We start from the raw sequence: 19785 nt of genomic DNA, 5'->3' as shown, positions 1-19785 counted from the left end.
ATTTTCCAGTGGGCCTTCACAAGAGATGCCCAGGGCACAGACACGTGTGGGGCCTCCTGGGCAACTTCACAGTAAATGTAGCAGAGGGCAAAGGGTGTGCTAAGTCAACAAAAGGAGCTGGAATTAGCAAGGGAAAGGCCACATTCTAAAGAACCAACACTTGAAAGGCACTGCTGTGTAAAAATCCTCTAGCATGTCACGAACGGACACTACTTCACAAAAACAAGTTTTCACTCAGAGTCCAGGCAGACCCACTGCTCAGAGAGCCAAGTTCAGCATTCTCTGGCCCAATGCTGCAGCAATGCACTTTATAAGTCAGTAGGAGAGGAGGAGATTTCAACATTCCTGTGAAAAGAACAGACCCTCTCCTAGATGCCTGCCTAGAGATGCTCCCCGGCCCCCTGCCTCACACAAATGGCTGGGTGGGGGAAGCGAGAGGATTTGCCAAGATACCTCTCTAAGAAGTTCTGCATTAACCCAACACATGGACAGTGAGTGGTCAACGGAGACACTGCCGTTCCAGATCGCGTGTCACAGAGTGTGATTTGCCTTTGCGCTTCATGGAATTCTCATTTTGTACTTTTTTCGGTGCTAAGGCAGAGATTTCCTGATGAGGATATTAGCGGCAGCTCAGTAATTGTGTGTGTGTGTGTGTGTGTGTGTGTGTGTGTGTGTGTGTGTGTGCCTGTCTGTCTGTCTGTCTGTGTGTGTACGTGCACACTGGTATCAGTCAGGACCTGAGCTCACTCCAACCTGCATGCTGGGGCTGGCCCTCTAACCCTTTAGCTATATTTGCAGCCCAGCATTTTGCAGGCTATTTTGGAGATGGAGGCCAGGGCTAGCCTCCAACTTTGATCCTCCTGAACAGCTAGGATTACAGGCATGAGCATGGGCATCCAATAGCATTTCCCTTCTCAAAATGAAAAATTCCAGGACAGATGTGCCAGGTCCTACCGAATTTTATTTTCATCAGAAGGACCCATTTCTACAATCCATTCTCAACAATGCTCTCCATCTTTAACTGGTTGCCCCAAACAGAAAAATACAGGCAATTAAAATTTAGGTGGCCAAGAAGATAGTAGCATGTGAAAAATCTAGACCAGAAATTCAAGAGAATAAGGACTGTTATTTCTTTTATCCTTTTCTCGTAGGGGAGCAGGGGCAGAAAGGATTAGGTGGTACATTGCAGGCAAACAATCTACTACTAAGCTTTATCTGCAGCCCTAATTTCATGACTAATGTATAGGTTGAGACTTTTGGAGGTATGAACGGAAAGTTACTAGGATGTAGGCACAGCTTTCCAGCTCATAAAAAATTAATATCTGATCCAAAAAAAGTAGGCCTTGTTTTCCCTATCTCAGCAGATTTCTGAAGCATAACCTTCTCAAAATAAAACCCAAAATGTAGATTTAATCCATTCTAAAAATCATTTCTAAATTGGCATAGAAGCTATTAAATCTTTCCGAAATACAGTTTTCCATGACAGCAGATTATGTTTTTTCCAAATATTTTCTGCCCTCCCTGAAAGAGGTTTGCATTTTTTCCCACTACTGTGTGACTTTCGTTTCAAGATGTAGGAATTAGTTATACTCACCAACCCCCGATTCACGGCTGGTACAATTCAGCCAATGTAATACGAACAGAAGTAACATACAAGCACAGGTTTCAATAGTGGTGAATGATTGGCCATTTTTCTTTTCACCTTTTACCATGAAAGGATGTCCTGGAGTTGCTCATTCAGCCTCCATCTAAAAAAAAACAATCAAGTTTGGGGCCAGTACCTAACCACTTAGGAGGCTGAGGTCTGAGGACTGAGTTGGAAGGCCAGCCTGGGCAGGAAAATCTGGAAGTGAAGCTGTGGTTCAAGTGGTAAAGTAAGAGCCTTGAGTGAAAAAACCAGAGACAATGCCCAGGCCCTGAGTTTAAGTCCCAGTGATGGCATCAAAGTAAGCAGATACACATACACACATACACACACACTTTTAGTGCTTGAACTCAGGACCTGGGTGCTGTCTCTGAGCTTTTTTTGATCAAGGGTAGCATTCTAGCCACAGCTCCACCTCTGACTTTTAGTGGTTAATTGGAAATAAAGAGTCTCACAGACTTTTCCTGCCTGGGCTGCTGACTTCTAACCATGATCCTCAAATCTCAGCCTTCAGAGTAGCAAGGATTATAGTCAGGAGCCACCAGCACCTGTCCGCATATCCTCTTGTAATCCTCTTGTAACGAACAGTTGCACAGAGCAGTCTAAAGACTGTAGACACGTGTATAGGTCTTACTGTGAGTGAATTTTCCTGCTATTTGCATAACAAACTCACCTTTTTCTAATTACACTTGTTACCTCATAAATGTGTGCTTTGCCAGGAGGGAGAACACAAGCTACTTGTGTCTCTGACCTTTAGAAGACTTTGATGTGAACAGTAAGTTCAAAGAAAATGAGGTCCATCAGCTAGCTCCCCTTCCGCAGGCATGCCATTAATGTCTAACTACCCTGGGCAGGACGGGGTGGGACAAGGGTCAAGGTTATAAACTTAACTGGCAAATCACACTCCTGGCAAAATAAGGAAGTGTGATTGTCTGGGGATTTGTGGGATCTAAAATCATTTCTTTTAAGAAGTCCTAGGTTCTCTTTTTAGATTTTTTTTTTTAGTATTAGTTTCTAACAGAAAGTTTTACTAAGACCTGAAGACTTTAATAGTTAAGTGCTACATGATTCACACTTGTAATCCTAGCTACTCAAGAGGTTGACATCTAAGGATCACAGTTCCAAGCCAACCTAGGCAGCCAAATCTGTAGGACTCTTACCTCCAATCTACCATCAAAAAGCAACAAATGGAGCTGCAGCTCAATTAGTAGAAGACTAGCCTTGAGCAAGAATAATAATAAAGCTCATGGACAGTGCCCAGTCCCTGAGTTCAAGTCCCATTGATAGCGTGTGTGTGTGTGTGCACGCACACACACACACACACACACACACACACAAAAGTAAATAATTTCTTTTTTGAAACCTAAGTGAAAAGGTCAGGGATGTAGCTCAAGAAGTAGAGCACTGGGCTGGGAAGTTGGCTCAGTGGTAGAGCGCTTGCCTTGCATGCCTGAGGCCCTGGGTTCGATTCCTCCGTACCACATAAGCAAAAAGAAAAAAGTCGAAGTGGTGCTATGGCTCAAGTGGTAGAGCGCTAGCCTTGAGCTGAAGAGCTGAGGGACAGCGCCCAGGTCCAGAGTTCAGGCCCCACGACAGGATCCAAAAAAAAAAAAAAAAGAAGAAGTAGAGCACTAAGATCTGAGTTCAAACCCTAGTAAGGCAAGAGAAAATAAACCCAAAAGATGCTGTGATCTGCTTTGAAAAAATCCTGAATCTGGTGACCCACACAGTTCTATCAGGATTAGCAAAAACAATTCACAAAACAAAATTCACACCAATTCAGAAACAATGTTTCTTCAAATTTGCTCCAGTCCGGCAGGACAAGTAGGTATGAATCTTCCTGCCTTTAGGAAATTATCCTAGAACCTCAAAATGATCACACAAATTCACAGTTCCTGCAACAGTGCTTTGTACGGCCGTTTGGTAAGACTAGAGCTCAGGGAGACCCCAGCAAGACATGAGGATCGAGCTACTAGGAGAGTGGCCTTTTGGAAGTAGACAGGATAGTGCCTGATTTAGCTTAGAAGGAACTTAGAATCTCTGTGGACACTCACTTTATGCCTGAATTGGCCTGAACTGTGATCCTCCTATTGGTACTTTCCTGTGCCCCTGGGAATGGCAGGTGCATGCCATTGGGCCTGATGTCTGGTAGAGATGGAGTTGAAGACTTCTTTCCCCCAATCATGCCTTGATTGGCAATTCCTTCCATTTCCACTTCCCAAGTAGCTAGGATTTTGGTTTTTGTCCTTGTTCAGTTTTTAAACTTTTTCTGGTTTTCTTACTGATTTGTTCTTTACACATTCTAAACAAGTTTGTTGGAGAGAGAGAGAGAGAGAGAGAGAGAGATAGGCAGGCAGGCAGGCAGGCAGGCAGGCAGGCAGACAGACAGATCAATCGATGACAACTATCTTCACTTCACTCTTCACTTTAGTGGGTTCACATGAGGCTACAGAACCACCCCAATGCTCTGGGTCTCCCCAGCCAAAGCCTTACATTTAACTAATGCATAGAATGAATGGAATCAAATCTGCCAGGTGCCTCTGTGGGGCCTAGAAGCGTAAATACAATGTTACCATCCTCATTTCCTAAGGCTTTACAGCCACAAATGGACCCATAGTGAGCTGGTTATTTATCAAGCCCAGGTAGGCATGGCACCCTGGAAACCTTGTTACAAATGCTGAAGGGTTTGTTCCCCAGGCCCTTGGAAGTTCTGCAGCCACTTCTAGCATGGCTGTCCATAACCCGCACTCCTACTGGGCATCTCTCAGGGACGGATGTTCAAAACATCAACTTGGGATCTCGAGATAGATCCATCACCCCTCATCCTAGCCAGCAATCGTTAGCATCCTCTGTGAGCATGAGGTCACACACCCACCATGTCACTGACCCCTCTTCCTAGCTCCTCGCTGAGGAGTTTCCCTAGTCCCATTTTACAGGCAGAAAGAGGATTGTTCTGTAAGGGTAAAATTGGCTCAGAGCTTACAGAGAAGGAAGAGTAGCAGTACCTCATCGAATTGGGGTTCCCTATCACACCAGGGTCCCCTGAGTCTTTTATCTCCTGCCACAGTTCTTTTTTATTTTTGTCAGCCATGGGGCTTGAACTCAGGGCCTGGGCGCAATCCCTGAGCTCTGTTACTCCAGGCTAGAGCTCTACTACTTTGAGCCACAGCACCACTTCCAGTTTCCTGGTGATTAATGGGAGGTAAGTGTCTCATGGACTTTCTTGCCTGGATTGGCCTTGAACCATGATCCTCAGCTCTCAGCCTCCTGAGTAGCTAGGATTATAGGCATGTGCCACCAGTACCTAGCCTTCTCTGCTTCTCTTGTTGGAGTTGATAAGACAACTCTTTTGAGATTTTCCTAGGGAATTTTAGAAAAATCTATATATGAAATGTATATAATATTTAGGACGTCTACCCTCATTGCCTATCTGCACCCTACCCCACACATGGATATAGAGATGTTCTAAACTCAGACCAGCAGAAAAACAGGAACTCAAGAACCCATGCTCCTAACCACTGCGGGCAAGGAGAGGATGCTCAGGATAAAGGCGTATGCTTGACGCTGGTACCTCAGCCTCTAGCCAAAGGGACAGACTTCAACAAGAGAATGTCCACTTTTGTCAGGACTCTATTGATGGGTCTGGTGCCCAGGTGGGCACATTTATCTGGACAAGTTAACTGTGAGGCTAGTGGCTCATAACCCTTTTTCTGGAAAAGATTCCCAAAAGAATGATTTATAAGCATAAAGCAGCCATTTCCTCCTTTTGCTATTGAACTTGTCAGAGCAGGAAAAGGTTACAGTTTTTGTTTTTTTTTCCCCATTGTACTAAAGCTGTTTTATCAACTCATTTGCGTCTGACCAGATGTCCTTGGGCCTTCTGATTATTACTCAGTTTTTACCTAGAGAGGTGAATTGTTGACACCGCTTCAGAACAACTGGCAGAGTGCAGGGCAGACACAAAGTAATCACCTCTCTTCAGAGAGAGGGACTAAGCTTAGAAGGTGTGGGAAAGCTCTAGAAGCAAAGGGAAAGCAAAGGCCTTCCAATTAGGTTTCCAGGTTTCCCCCAGGCACCCAAGCAGAAGCACCTGGTTTCCTGAGCATGGCTAAAATCAACCTGAAACCTCCAGTAGCCTATATACATGGATGCAAAATCTCCTGGACAAAACAGAGCGCACTGAATTTTGGATGCCTGACTTACAAGCTCCCTTGTGGCTCAGTTCACCCAGGAAAAAGGAAGGTGCTGGGTGCTGGTGGCTCACACCTGTAATCCTAGCTGAGATCTGAGGATCACAGTTCAAAGCCAGTCCCTGAGACTCTGATCTCCAATAAACTACCAGAAAACCGGAAGTGGCGCTGTGGCTCAAGTGGTAGAGAGCTAGCCTTGAGCTGAAGAGCTGAGGAACAGCGCCCAGGTCCAGACTTCAAGCCTCACAACCAATGACAAAAAGAAAGAAAAGAAAGGAAGGAAGGAAGGAAGGAAGGAAGGAAGGAAGGGGCTGGGAAGGTGGCTCAGTGGTAGAGCGCTTGCCTTGCATGCATGAGGCCCTGGGTTCGATTCCTCAGCACCACATAAGCAAAAAGAAAAAAGTCGGAATTGGTGCTGTGGCTCAAGTGGTAGAGTGCTAGCCTTGAGCTGAAGAGCTGAGGGACAGCGCCCAGGCCCAGAGTTCAGGCCCCACAACTGGACCCCCCCCCAAAAAAAAAGAGAGGGGGGGAAGGAAGGAAGGAAGGAAAGAAAGAAAGAGGAAGGGAGGGATACAAGAAAGAAAATTAGGCGCCTGCTTGTTGGATGGGGGACAATCTCACTAGAGCCCTTTATAGCCTAAATATTTCATGAGGGAAGCAGGAAGTCCCTCCTCCACTAAAGGACACTTTCCCCAAGGTGACCCCCATGTCACAGGCACTCAGGCAGACTCGACAGCTTTCACATGCTACAAATACAATGACACAGGCACACACAGGTTGTTTTGTTGTTGTTGTTGTTTTTGCTGGTCCTGGGGCTTGAACTCAGGGCCTGAGTGCTGTCCCTGAGCTTTTGTACTCAAGGCTAGTGCTCTGCCAATTGAGCCACAGCTCCGCTTTTTGTGGTTCATGGGAGCTAAAAGAGTCTCAGGGATTTTCCCACCCAGGCTGGCTTAGAACTGTGATCTTTAGCTGGAAGCCTCCTGCGTAGCTAGGATTGCAGGTGTGAGCCACTGGTGCCAGGCTCCAACAAGTAGTTTTGAATGTCTGGGAAGAATAAACCGGCTACTTCCCTCCCACCCTGCTGTTCCCCAAGCCTGTGTCCCTGGCCTGTGCCTCCCACTGCATTTCTGTCATTCCGACACTATGAACAATTCTCACATCCTTCTCTTCAGCCACAACCGCCTCCTCCCCAGGGAACATGGAATCTCACGTGATCTCATGAGGGGGACCAGCCTTGAACTTTCTCAGCCAAGTCAGAAAGAAAGAAAAAAATCACACACGGAAACTTTCCTCGGCAGTCAGTGAGTGATTGTGATTGCTCTCCTGGCTGTGACTGAGAAACAATCAATCTTGACTGCTTCTCTCCAACTTGCTTTCTTTGGTTGGGATGCAACAAACTCTCCCCTCACTCCGGAACTGTAACTCAGAGAGGAATTTAAAGTGTGGTCTCTGCAGGCAAAGAAATCACACTCTGTCCTGCAAGGCAGAAGCCTAGAATTCCCAAGACCCTTTAGGTAGATCATCCAAGGTGTCCTCTTGTTAAGTAGCCATAGAGTACCTAAAAAAGACTACATCACTTGCTCAGCAATACCCCTAGCAATAGTTCAGAGAAGAGGGAAGATGTGTGCAGAAAAAAGTACATGTCAGGTGCTATCTGTAGGTGGCATTCTAATTTATTTTTTTTATTTTTTGCTGGTCCTAGGGCTTGAACTCAGGGCCCAGGCACTGTCCCTGCAATCTTGGGCTCAAGGCTGGTGCTGCACTGCTTGGGCCACAGCTCTACTTCCAGCTTTTTGTGGTTAATTGGAGATTAGGGTCTCACGGACTTTCCTGCCCAGGCTGGCTTCAAACCACAATCCTGAGATTGTAGATCCTCCTGTGTAGCTAAGATTCTAGGTGTGAGCCATCAGCTCTGGACGGTACATAGCATTCTTAAAGAGGCATGTCATTTCTTTGTCTTAAAGAAGACAAACTAGCTGCCCCTGAAGTGAAACTGAAGGAAGAAATTTCAAAAATGCCAGGGGGAAATAAAATAAAGCCAGGCACCATAGCTTAAGTTTCCAAGAGACTATTTGTTTCATTTGTTCAAGAAACAGCAATAAATTTCAATTCTGCCACTAAAGCATCATAATATGTAACCTAAGCCTGTGCTGAGCGATCTGCAAGCCAGTTTTCTCTTGCCTTCTGCTTCCTACATGTGAAGACGCAGAGACAAGGCAACCATCACCTACCTGAGACTTGATGGCCCCTTGCTACTTGCTTCCCAATCTCCAGAACTGTGTGAAAATATCTTTCGGTTCTTAATCACAAACAATAGTGCACCAGAAGCTCAATTTTTGCTCCCATGCTCATGTAAAAGCCTCACTTCTGAACAAATGACAGAGTACGAGGTAATTCTCTGACAAAATGACAGCCCAGTCCAGGCACTGGTGGCTCATACCTGTAATCCTAGCAACTCAGGAGGCTGAGATCTAAGGATTGGGGTTCAAAACCAACCCACGCAGGAAAGTCTGTGAGACTCTTATCTCCAATAGACTACTCAGAAAAAGCCAGAAGTGGCGCTGTGGCTCAAGTGGTAGAGGGCTAGCCTGGTCACAAAGAGACTCAGGGACAGTGCCCAGGCCCTGAGTTCAAGCCCCAGAACTGGCAAAAAACAAACAAAAAAAGATATCACAAAAGGCAAAAATAGTAGACTAATTAAGCAAAACATTAAGGATGAAAGGGCACAAGGAAAATTTCAGCTCTGAAGCATCCTAAATTAGTAGGATGTATTCATTAATTTCAGTTCTTGAAACTTTTCTTAAATGTAAATTGCTTGAAATATTTCCTATTTTTGCTCTTATTACTTATTCATATGTTCCCTCAACAGTAAAGAACAAAACTGAACCCAGTGTCATGGTACCCATCTGTAATCCCAGCATTTTAGACACTGAGCCAGAAAGATCACAATTTGAAGGCCAGCCTAAGCTACATACTAAGACCCAAGAAAAGAGAGAGAGAAGGAGGGAGAGAGAGGGAGAGAAAGGGAGAGAGAGATAGGGGAGGGGAGGAGAGAGGAAGGAAGGTAGGAAGGAAGGAAGGAAGAAAGGAAGGAAGGGAGGAAGGGAAGGAGAAAGGGAGGGAGGGAGGGAAAAATAAAGAGAAAGAAAAAGAAAAAGAGCGAGCGAGCGAGCTAGGATTACAGGTGGCTCACACCTGTAATCCTAGCTCCTCAGGAGGCTGAGATCTGAGTATTGAGGTTTGAAGCCAGCCCAGGCAAGAAAGTCCATGAGACTCTGATCTCCAATTCACCACCAGAAAACTGGAAGTGGAGCTGTGGCTCAAAGTGGGAGACTGCTAAGAAAAGACATGAGGCAAAAAAAAAAAAAAGGTAAGGAAAGCATAGGCAAGGGAAGAGAAGCAAAGAAAAAAAAATCAATGAGAATTACCAAGATAACTATGAACAAATTCAAATCAATATTAGCAAATGCCACTTCACATTCTTGCCTCTGATGTGGCCAAATTTATGTAAAGAAACACCAAAAATGCTTGCATGTGCAATGTGCAAAAACAGGAAACCAACCAGAGCAAGCGGGCCTCCATGCTCGCCAGGGTCAGGTGTACCTGCTGAGAGTTTCACTAAGCCCCACTACCCAAGTCCATTAACTAAATGAATTCAAAGGAAAAAAAAAGAAACCTGCAGCAGAGTTACCCGGCTCCTGACATACTCTCCCAACACATAATATGTAATAGTTTGCAATTAACTGATTGCTTCTGCAATGAGAAAAGCAGGAGGGTATTTATTCCCCACGGGTCTTTCTGTGCACATCCATTGCAAACACGCCTCAGTGTCTCTGCCACACGAGTCTTCATTAGTGATAATATCATTTGCTTTCAGCATCTATAATTTAAACGCGAAAAACGAGGAAGGGAAAAGCAAACCAAGGGGCAAGACCATCCAAGCCAAAGGGAAGAAATTCCTGCAAAGATGGACTGCCCTTTGTCACCAATGAACTCTCCCAAACACTCTGCAGCAAGTCTAAGCCCTGTAAAGAACAGAGTGCTTTATTTAAAATTATAAATAACTGCTCAGTGCCAGCGGCTCATGCCCGTAATCCTCGCCACTCAGGAGGCTGAATTCTGAGGATTGTGGTTCGAAGCCAGCCTGGGCAGGAAAAGTCCAGGAGACTCTTATCTCCAATAAACTACCCAGAAAAAGCCAGAAGTGCCATTGTAGCTCAAGTGGTAGAACACTAGTCTTGAGCCAAAGAAGCTCAGGGACAGCACTCAAGCCCAGAGTTCAAGCCCCAGAAGAAAAAAAAATGGAGAAGCAGAAGAAGTGGAAAAAAGAGAGATGCAGGTAATACCAATTCTGGTGTTTTTTTCTCCCCCTCTAGCAATACATTAATATTGTCAAATTTGTAAAAATCAAACATAAACAACACCAATGTAAAAGGAAAGTTGCAGCCAGGGACAGTGGCTAAAGCCTATAATTGACAATCCTAGCTTCTTGGGAGGCAAAGATCAGGGATTAATGTTCATGGCTAGCATAGGCATAAAAGCATCTGAGCTGGATGCTGGTAGCTCACACCCGTAATCCTATCTAGCCAGGAGGCTGTGGTTCAAAGCTAGCCTAGGCAGGAAAGTCTGTGAGATTCTTATTTCCAATTAACCCAGCAAAAAGCCAGAAGTAGAGGTGTGGCTCAAGCGGTAGAGTACTAGCCTTGAGCACAAAAGCTCAGGCCCTGAATTCAAGCCCCAGGATCAGCACACCACACACACTTACACACACACACACACAAAGTACCTGACTCAACCAAAGGCTGGGTGACACACCCAGCTGTGTGGGGAAACACAATACTGAACCACAGTGGTTCTCACCTGAGATCTCCAATGACACTGAAAAGCACAAGGAGAAGGATCAGGGATTCTGCCCTGAAAATAACTCATGGCTCAAATGGTAAAATGCCTGCCTAGCAAGTTGTAAGGTCCTTGGTTGAATCTCAAGGACAGACAGACAGACAGACATACAAATGGAAGGAAGGAAGGAAGGAAGGAAGGAAGGAATTCCTTGATACTCCTCCCATCAAACAGAAGGCTCTGGAGTCTGAGCAAACATTATATCTGGTGTGAAAAGGTTATATAACTTTCCAGGCTAGGTCATAAAAGGCCATAATGCTGACGATTATTTGTCTGATGTGCTTATTGTGAGATAATTGAATGTGCCGACTTGGAGGTGACCTTTGGAGGAAAGTAATATGTAAAGTCAATTCTGAAAAAAAGAAAAGCCTAATACCCACTACACAGTGGGCAAGTCTCATCCAGTCAGTCAAAGGTCTGAATGGAACAGAAAGACCCCACCTTTCTAAGCAACAGAGAATTCTCCAGCACACCCCCTCTCAGGGTGCACACTTGCTTGGCAGACACTGGGCTACCTGAGTCACCTCCCCAACCCCTTTTTACTTTCACTCTTTTTGTTTCTAAGCCAGGTTCTTTACTACTTGAACCACACTGCCAGCCCCTCGATTTTCAAATAGGGTCTCACGGTTATCCCTGAACAGACCTGGACTGCAATCCTCCTATTTATATCCATCCTTGAATTACTGAGATGACAGGCATGCACAACCACATTCAGCTATTGGTTGAAATGAAGGGCTTGAGAACTTTTTTACCTGAGCTGGCCTCAAACCACTGTCCTTGACGCTCCTGCCTCCCAAGCAGCTAAAATTGCAGATGTGGGCCATTGCACTGGGCTTTGGGTTTTCTTTTTACTTGTGTTGTAGGCTCTTCTGGTCTCCATCTGCGGGCATATACTGCCCTCCCCCCAACGCCTCCCCCCATCGCATTTCTCTTGAAAACCAGGTCTAATACCAGGTATGTGGGGGGGGGGGATTGGCATCTCCAACTATTTAGGTCACCAGAAATCATAATGAAAACAAAGGAGGCGATCATGGTTGCCTGTCCATTACTCAGCCCTCTGGCTGCCCTATTAAGACACAGACCTGCGGGGGGAGGGGGGTAGGGGGGAGGATGGGTGGATGGTCTTACTCTCTCCAAGCAGAGTAGCCCATGCAGCAGCTAGGAACCATTGGGTGGCTTCAGCCAGCACAACAGGCAGAAATCACTGAACCCCAGAATTGATACCTATTTTTAAGCCTCTAACTTTGGGAGTGGGGTGGGTAGCTTGTTATCATAATAAATTAGCAGAAGACCCTCCAACCGGAAATTTGCAGCTATCACAATTAAACAGGTATGGGTGAGTTGGATTCGAGGGGAAGGTGGGTGTGAGATTTTATTGTTGTTTGTATTTAACCATATTGAAAATTTTAGCAAGGAAGAGGAAATAGCCAACATGCCACAGGGCTTGATCTGCGAGGATCTCAAGCGCTGGAGTTGCTTTTAACTCTTACAAGCAGGAAGGGCTTTATTATTCCTTGGTTTATTTGGTGCAAGAGAAGGAGCTGGTCAGTCATGGGCTTGAACTTGGGGCCTAGATGTGGTCCCTGAGCTCTTTTGCTCAAAGCTAGTGCTCTACCACCTGAGCCACCACTCCACTTCCAGGTTTTCTGGTGATTCTTTACAGACAAGAATCTCACAGGGACTTTCAAGCCCAGGCTGGCTTTGAACCATGATCCTCAGATCTCAGCCTCCTGAGTAGCTAGGATTACAGGCGTGAGCCACCAGCACCCAGCTCTGTTTTTGTTTTTAGACAAGTGTCTCGCTGTGTCATCAGGCTGACCTTCCACTTGAATCCAGCTTCAGCATCCTGAGTAGCTGAGATTACAGGCGTGCATCTCCATACTAGGCTAACTATCCTGTTTCATAGATGGGAAACTGAGGCAGAGAGGTTTGGTAAGCTGCCAAGAATCACACAACAGGCTGTAGATCGTAGGTTCTAATCAGCCAGCCTGAGTCCAGAGCTATATTTACACAATGCTCACCAGGCTGACTTGGCAGTCATCCCCCAATGGATAAAGGATACGATCTCAAATTACCATTCACCTGGGTCTCCAAGCATGTGACCAGCCAGGCTATTAAGTGTCAAGCATTTCCAACTGCCTTGCTTTTCCTAAAGCTATTGCCTACAGGTGATAGTGCTCGGTACACTCCACCCATGCACATTTCCAAACCCAGTCCCGCTAAATGTCACCCAGATCTCTCTACTTGGCATTAATTTCTCCAAGGCCAGAATGAGTCATTTTAGATGCCAACCCACCTGGTGGTATTATCTTGGGGGATTGGGGAAAAGTCTGAGATCAGGACTTGAACTGAACACCTGATGCTTTTGCTCATTGGCTAGCTCTCTACCAACTAAGCCACGCCTCCAACCCCACGTATTATCTTCCTATTTGCTCCCTGCTGTGATATCTCAGGGTCTGCTCTTGGAAAACCCGCACCAGATCAAGCCTTGCATGTCACTACAGCTAACAGACACTGGCTTATTCTAAATGAAGGTTCATGCAGCAGCCTTGCTGTTAGGGAAATTTCATTGAATTTCACCTACCAGGAAGGAGGAGGAGGTGAAGAGCCACAGCCAGGCTAAGCAGCAGCTCTCTGCCTCCTAACCCCTGCCAAGTGTTTGCAATCAGACCTGTAATGCCAACTTGCAGGGGCAAAGCAGCCTTCCAACACTGCAAGAGCTTCTCCTGCTTTTAAACTAGTTACTAGTTTCCAGAAGGAGAAAGCAAGGGAGTCATCATTCCCACTGTCCAGAGGCCAAATGGGACTCCACCAGGCATTGCTCATCTCTCCCCTGAGAAAGGTGCTCCCCAGCCAATTTCTAAAGACTCCTCAAAGCTCAACCCAAGTTTATACTTTTTCTGAGAAGCTACTTTGTATGTGTGTGTGTGTGTGTGTGTATGTGTGCGCGCGTGTGCACCAGTCCTGGGCCCAGAACTCAGGGCCTGGACAGAGTCCCTAAGTTTTTTTTCACTCAAGGCTAGCACTCTACCACTTGAGCCCCAATTCTGTTTCTGGTGGTTAATTGGAGATTAGAGTCTCATGGACTTTCCTGCCTGGGCTGGCTTCAAACTGCAATCATCAGATCTCAGCCTCCTGAGTAGCTAGAAGGCCCTTGAACATCCACACAGGGAGAACAAGCAAACAAAGAAACAAAAACCACTTACGATGCAGAACTCAAGTACAATCTTTACTGAATAAGCTAAACTCTTTTCTTTTGTCAAGAAAAATTTTGCCTCAGTGGTATTTTAAATTTTGTACATAATTTCTGAACAGCAACAATAAAAACTTAATCGTATGATCCTTCTTTTATTCCCTAAAGCTCTGAGCTTAGTAACTTTGTCAAGAGTATTATAAGAAAAACTTCATAGCATTGTTTTAAAAAAGGAGGGAGGGCAACAAAAGTTCATTTTATGCTTTTATAATTATAAAGGAGATCTGAAGGTCATCCTTATGATTATTTTCAGAAATGCAATTTAGGTTGCTGTTGACAACCTGAAAACATATTAATCAAGTTCACACTAGACTCAAAGATAACTCGGGTTTGCAGGCAACAGTGTAACAATAAATATCTAGGTCCATTTAAAAAAAAAAAGGAGAAGCCCTAGACTATGTGATATTCAAACAAGAGTGAAGCGTGTTTATGCACAAAGATTATTTCCACAGCAATAGAGAGAAACTAATTCCAAAAATAACACTTTTCCAATGACCATCTCATTACTGTCACATAAAAAGCCCACAAGGGTTCTGCAGTGGAGACTAAAGCCACATTAAGATACAGTGTTCAGAGACAACAGCAAATCGAGACTTGTGAGTTCCATGAACAGCACAGAATCATGGCTGCAGACCTGCCTTGGCAGTTTTAGAAGGCCAGGATAGAACTCAGCACTCTTTAACAGACAAGATGACCTAAAAAGCCTGGCTTTTTTCTTTTGTCAGTAGTGGGGCTTGAACTCTGGAACTAAGCACTGTTGCTGAGCTCTTTTGTTTGAGGCTGTCAGTGCTCTATCACTTTGAACCACAGTGCCACTTCGAGTTTTTTGAGTAGTTACTTGGAGATGAGAGTCGCACTGGGACTTTTCTGCAGGAGCTGACTTTGCACTGTGATCTCCAGATCTCAGCCTCCTGAGTAACTAGGATTACAGGCATGAGCCGCCTGCACCCAGCAGGAAACCTACTTTTACATCATCTTCTAACCTAAATATCGGAATGCAACATTCCACTCCTGAGTTGATGGCAAATACAACAGTGCACATATATTTGTGCATGCATACTCAAAGTCCTATTTGCTACAGACAAAATTTGCAAACTATTCACATGCTTTTTAACCCTAGAATGGATAATCACATAATAGAATGATACATGGCCATGAAAATGACTGAACTATAGCCACAATCAGCCAACACAAGAGTCATAAACATAGCTTAAAGAAACCAGATACAAAATTAGATAGCATGTGACTCCAGGTAGATACAGAATGAAAACATGTGAAACTTATCTCTGGCTGGCAAAGGGGTTATGTGCAGATGATTACAAAGCAAGTTAAGGGGGGTTTCTGCAATGCTGAATGTTTCTTGATCTGTATACAGGTTTAGATTTACTTTGTGACAACTTGTGTTGTGTACTCGTACATTGGGTAGATTTCAAGTTTTGAGATGTATTTAAAAAAAGGAGGTGACAGCAACCAAGTTGCCTATGCAACAGGCATAAAATTTCCTGTAATGCTTGAAGCCACTTCAACAGCTTTAAATGAACGGGGGTGCATGAGAAATGCGGTAATGGATGCATAATTTGGAAAGCCTCAATTCTGCTCACTAAAACTGACTTTAAAACCATAGACCAATAACCCAACAAAAGCCAGGCAAACTGTCTTCCCTTGTAACTGCTTTTCAATCTGTTCTTACAGTTAGCAAACAGCCTAAGTCCCACAAGCACTCATCCTCCCCAATTCCTTGTATTCCCTCCACCCAGACCTTTCTCTCCTCTACCTCCCAGGTGAGTAGGTTAAGGCATGAGCATCATCAACACCTGGGACTTATCTGTGAACAGATGTTGATACTCATTAAGTGAACCTGGTCTGAAATGTGTCAATACTTCTTTAAAAACACAAACAAACTACTTTTAAGGGCAGATGGTAGAAGTTTGTCTAATTATGCTGGAAGCCATGGGATCATGCCAAAGGAGAGAGGAGAAAAGCCCACCTGTTTACAGATGCATCCCCAGCCCCTAGGGATAAAATGCAGTTCTAATTCTGTATGTGTCATTGTTATGGTGGGGTATCTTGTGTTGTTTTTGTGGTATTGGACTTGAACTCCAGGCCTTGAAGCTTGCTCAGCTGGTATTCCATGACTTAAGCCTTTCTGCTGAAGCCCCTTTTTGTGTTAGTTATTTTGAGCTAGGGTCTCACTTTATGAGGGAACTACAACCTGATCTGCACTTTTCCCAATGTTGCTAGGATGACAGGTGCAATGTATCTAGCCCAGTGTCTGGTAGAGGAAAGATCTCTGGAATTCCCTCCCCCAACTGCTGAGCTTTCTATCCCCCATTTCCTCAGCCTCTCAAGTAGTTCCAATTTGTGTTATCTTTAAGGGAGAAATTATCCTGCTGCTGGGAGCTTCTAATCCACCTTTGGACTTTTTCATCTCCCCCACAGAACTGGGTTCACCATCTTTCTCCAAACCATAAACAGTAAAAAGACCAAAGGTAATCATCTCTACTCCTTCGGTCTCTCTCCCAAGTAGCTACTTTAAAATCAGGGAAGCAGACAGGGGGAATGGATTCGTGAAGGTGGTGAGGTTGCTTTCTTTGGGGTGGAGGGGAGTAATCAAAGTGTGATGAATTAGATGTGATGATTCTCAAACTTTGGACTGAATCGTGCACTTTAAGAGGGCAGTCTGTATGTTTATTATTACATCTCCAATTTTTAAATAAAACGACGACGTATCCAACACTTTAGCAGAGACTTGCATGTAAGCAGAGACAAGGAGATTAAACAACCGAGGGCCATCTAAAAGTCAAATTGCATGAACTTATCAAACTAAAAATAAGCAAGGAAGAAGTCCTGATTTCCACTCAGCTCAAAAAAATGGGGTGGGGGGTGGGGAAGGAGGATGAAGTTGGGGCCAGGGATGATTAACTTTCTGGCTCTTCTTTGAGAATCTGGGTCCTATAGGATAATTCATTAATGAAAACGACTCTGGGTGGACACGACGTGCAGAAGGCCAGTGATGCGGGGAAGGTGGCGGGGGGCGCGCGGGGGGGGGCACGCCATTCATGGTGGCTAGCGTTCACAAGACCAAAGCTTTCACCGGTTCAGCCCCGGTGCAGCTCAGCTCTTCCTAACCGGCAGGATCGACCAGGAGAAAGTTGCCTCGGAAAGTTCCTGGGGAAACCAGGGGAGGGTGAGGGGGGACGGAGAGGGGGAGGGGGCAGCAAGCCAATCAGTCAAGCGGGCGGGCGGCCGGGAGGGAGCGCAGAGCTCCCCGCGCGTTCTCTGCCCAAGTGACCAGAACTGGGGCGGTCCAGGGATCCAGTCCGCACAAGGACGCCCAAACCCAGCCAGGTGTCGGGGAGGGGGGGTCCCCAAAGACCCCGAGCGCCGCCAGCGGCCACGCCCCTCCCCCACCGCCGGGCCCCGGCCACCCGGGCCGGAGCCATCTCGGAGTCGCGGCCACCTGCCGCTCCAGGACGGCGCCTAGAGCCATCCCGACCCACCGCCGCGGCCCCCTCGCGGAGCCGACCACCGACCTCCACCGAGAGAGGTCCCCGGAAAGGGTGCTGCGCCCCAGCCCGGCTCCGGGGGCCCCGGGAGGGTGGCGATCGCGCCGGTGCGGGGTCAGGAGGCGCCCGCGCCCTCCCGCGCGCTGCCCCGAGTCTGGGGCACTGCGCTTGCTCCGAGACAGACCCGCTCCCCGCATCGCCAAACGAGGGGGGCTGCCACCCCGGCGAGGCCACGTCTGGGGCCCTCTCCCTGACCGCGGGGTGACCCCGTCCCGCGGGAGGGAGCCCCCGGGACGGCCCGGGGCCACCGTCCCGGAGCGCCCCCGCCCCCCGTGCGCGCCAAGTTTGCCGGGCTGGCTGTGGGGGCCGGCCCGGGGCCAGGGTGAGAGCCTAAGCGCCCCGGGCCTCACCTGCCAAGGAAAGGGGTGCAGCGCAGCCCCAGGCGTCACTCACCTCCAGCCGCTGATCCCAACCTGCCGCGCGGGGCTGGAAGCTCCCAGGCTGCTCGGCCGCGGCTCCCCGATCCGGAGGGGGCGGGGCGAGCCGGGGGCGGAGCCACACCAAGGGGCGGGGCCACCCGGAGGGGCGGAGAGACCTCGGGAGCTGAACCATATGGAGGGGCGGGGCCACCCAGAAGGGCGGGGCCACCAGGAGGGGCGTGGCACGTGGAGCGGAGCCTTGGAGGGGCGGGGCCATAATGAGGGGGCGGAGCCTGCTGCCCGGGGCAGCGCCGGAATTAAACCCCTGAATCTCGTGGCTGCTCGGGACTGACCCAGAGCCTCGGCGAAGGATGGAGAAGCAACCAGGGGAGACCCCGAGTGGGAGACGACCGTAGCTGCTCCCCGGATCGCAGCTGAGCGAGCGGGAAGCGTGGATCGGACCTGGAGGAAGCCTGGTCTTTGTACTGGCAAAGCAGACGGGCGGGCGAGCCTGCCTCAGTGCGCCTGCGCGGTGCCTGGCACTTTTGCACACCTCTCGGTGCTCGGCGGCCTCGGGCCAACCCCCCCCCCCGGCTTGCACGCACTCGCTACCCAACCCCGTCCCCCCCGAGAGTGAAACCCATCCCCAACGTTTGGGTTCTCATCTCACACCGGGAAGGGAGCTGGGCGCACGCCGAAGCTTCCTCCTGCGAGAGGGAGACCCCGAGCGGCTGTCTGCAGGACCAGCATCGGGGCGTCCCCAAACCCCCCGACGCCGGGGACACCCAGCCGTCCGTGGTGCGTTGGGGTCCCGATCCTCCGCAGACAGAGTCCTGGTGCGCAGAGGGTGCACCTGTCCCAGGGACTCTCGGATGCAACTGGGAAGTGGCTCCAGCTCTGAACGCTGGCTGGAGTCTGCCCTGCCGCCGTGGATCGAGAGGTGTAAAGACTGCAGGGCTGAGGTTTTGAAATTGGGATTGGCTTCGATCAACCAGGACTGGAGAGTTTACTCTATACAATCCAGGACAGACATGCCAGAACTCCGATCATTGCTCCTCGTAGGGGGGCAGGGTTCTCAGAGCCCTCCCGCCCAGCCAAGTGCATCAGAGGATCTTACACACACACACACACACACACACACACACGTGTCTTTTTGTAAGTGTGGTTAAGAACCACCACGAGGTCAGGAAGGGAAATGCTCACCCCTGGGGAGAAGGGGCTGTGAATCACTCCTCCTTTACAATTCACCGGGAAGCACACCTGCGAATTCCTGAAGCTGATGGACCCTGACTGTTAAGATAAGCAAAGGGCAGCCCAAAGTAAGTCTGGCGAGAAATCCCAGTCCTCAGCCAATTTGCAAACTCCCCTCTGGGCGTGGGTTTGGTCATCTGTATAAGAGGGCATTTGGATCCAACAGCTGTTGTCTAAGATCCACGATTCTAGGGAAAGGGAAATTAATTCCCATTGTGAGACGGTCTGGAACGTTCCTGCACTAAAAAAAAATAGTGGCCGCCAAGCAAGTATTAGTGACTCAGTCCTGTAAAGCTAGCTACTCGGGAGGTCTGAAGATTGCAGGCTGAAGCCAGCCCTGGCAGGAACGTCCATGAGACTCTTACCTCCAGTTAGCCACCAAAAAGCTGGAAGTGGAACTGTGCCTCCACTGTGGCAGAGCACCAGCCTTGAGCACAATAGCTTAGAGAGAGTGAAGACCCAGAACCTGCCCTCCCTCCTCCACACACAAAGTGTCCTTACTCCAGAATTTTCAGCCCTACATTTTTGTAGGGCTCAAGAGGAGGCAAGCCTATTTAAAATATGTATTTTTAAAAACTAGCGAATTTAGAGTTTATACTGGCTTTAAATTTTTAGATGTAGT

General features: G+C 47.6%; 1 protein-coding gene across 1 annotated transcript in view; it reads right to left on the bottom strand.

Annotated features, from left to right (window-relative positions):
* Positions 1 to 18001, bottom strand: part of Kank1 (KN motif and ankyrin repeat domains 1) — a 180147-nt gene extending 162146 nt beyond the window's left edge. The window contains exon 1 of the mRNA XM_013018406.1: positions 17947 to 18001. The gene's annotated coding sequence lies outside the window, so the exon portion shown is untranslated. The remainder of the gene's footprint in view (positions 1 to 17946) is intronic.
* Positions 18002 to 19785: the final 1784 nt, after the last annotated feature.

Source organism: Dipodomys ordii, unplaced genomic scaffold (genome assembly GCF_000151885.1).
Source record: "Dipodomys ordii isolate 6190 unplaced genomic scaffold, Dord_2.0 Scaffold40, whole genome shotgun sequence".
In the NCBI taxonomy this organism is placed as follows: Eukaryota; Metazoa; Chordata; class Mammalia; order Rodentia; family Heteromyidae; genus Dipodomys; species Dipodomys ordii.
The sequence above is the reverse complement of the archived record's forward strand: the minus strand, read 5'-3'. Positions and strand labels throughout refer to the sequence as shown.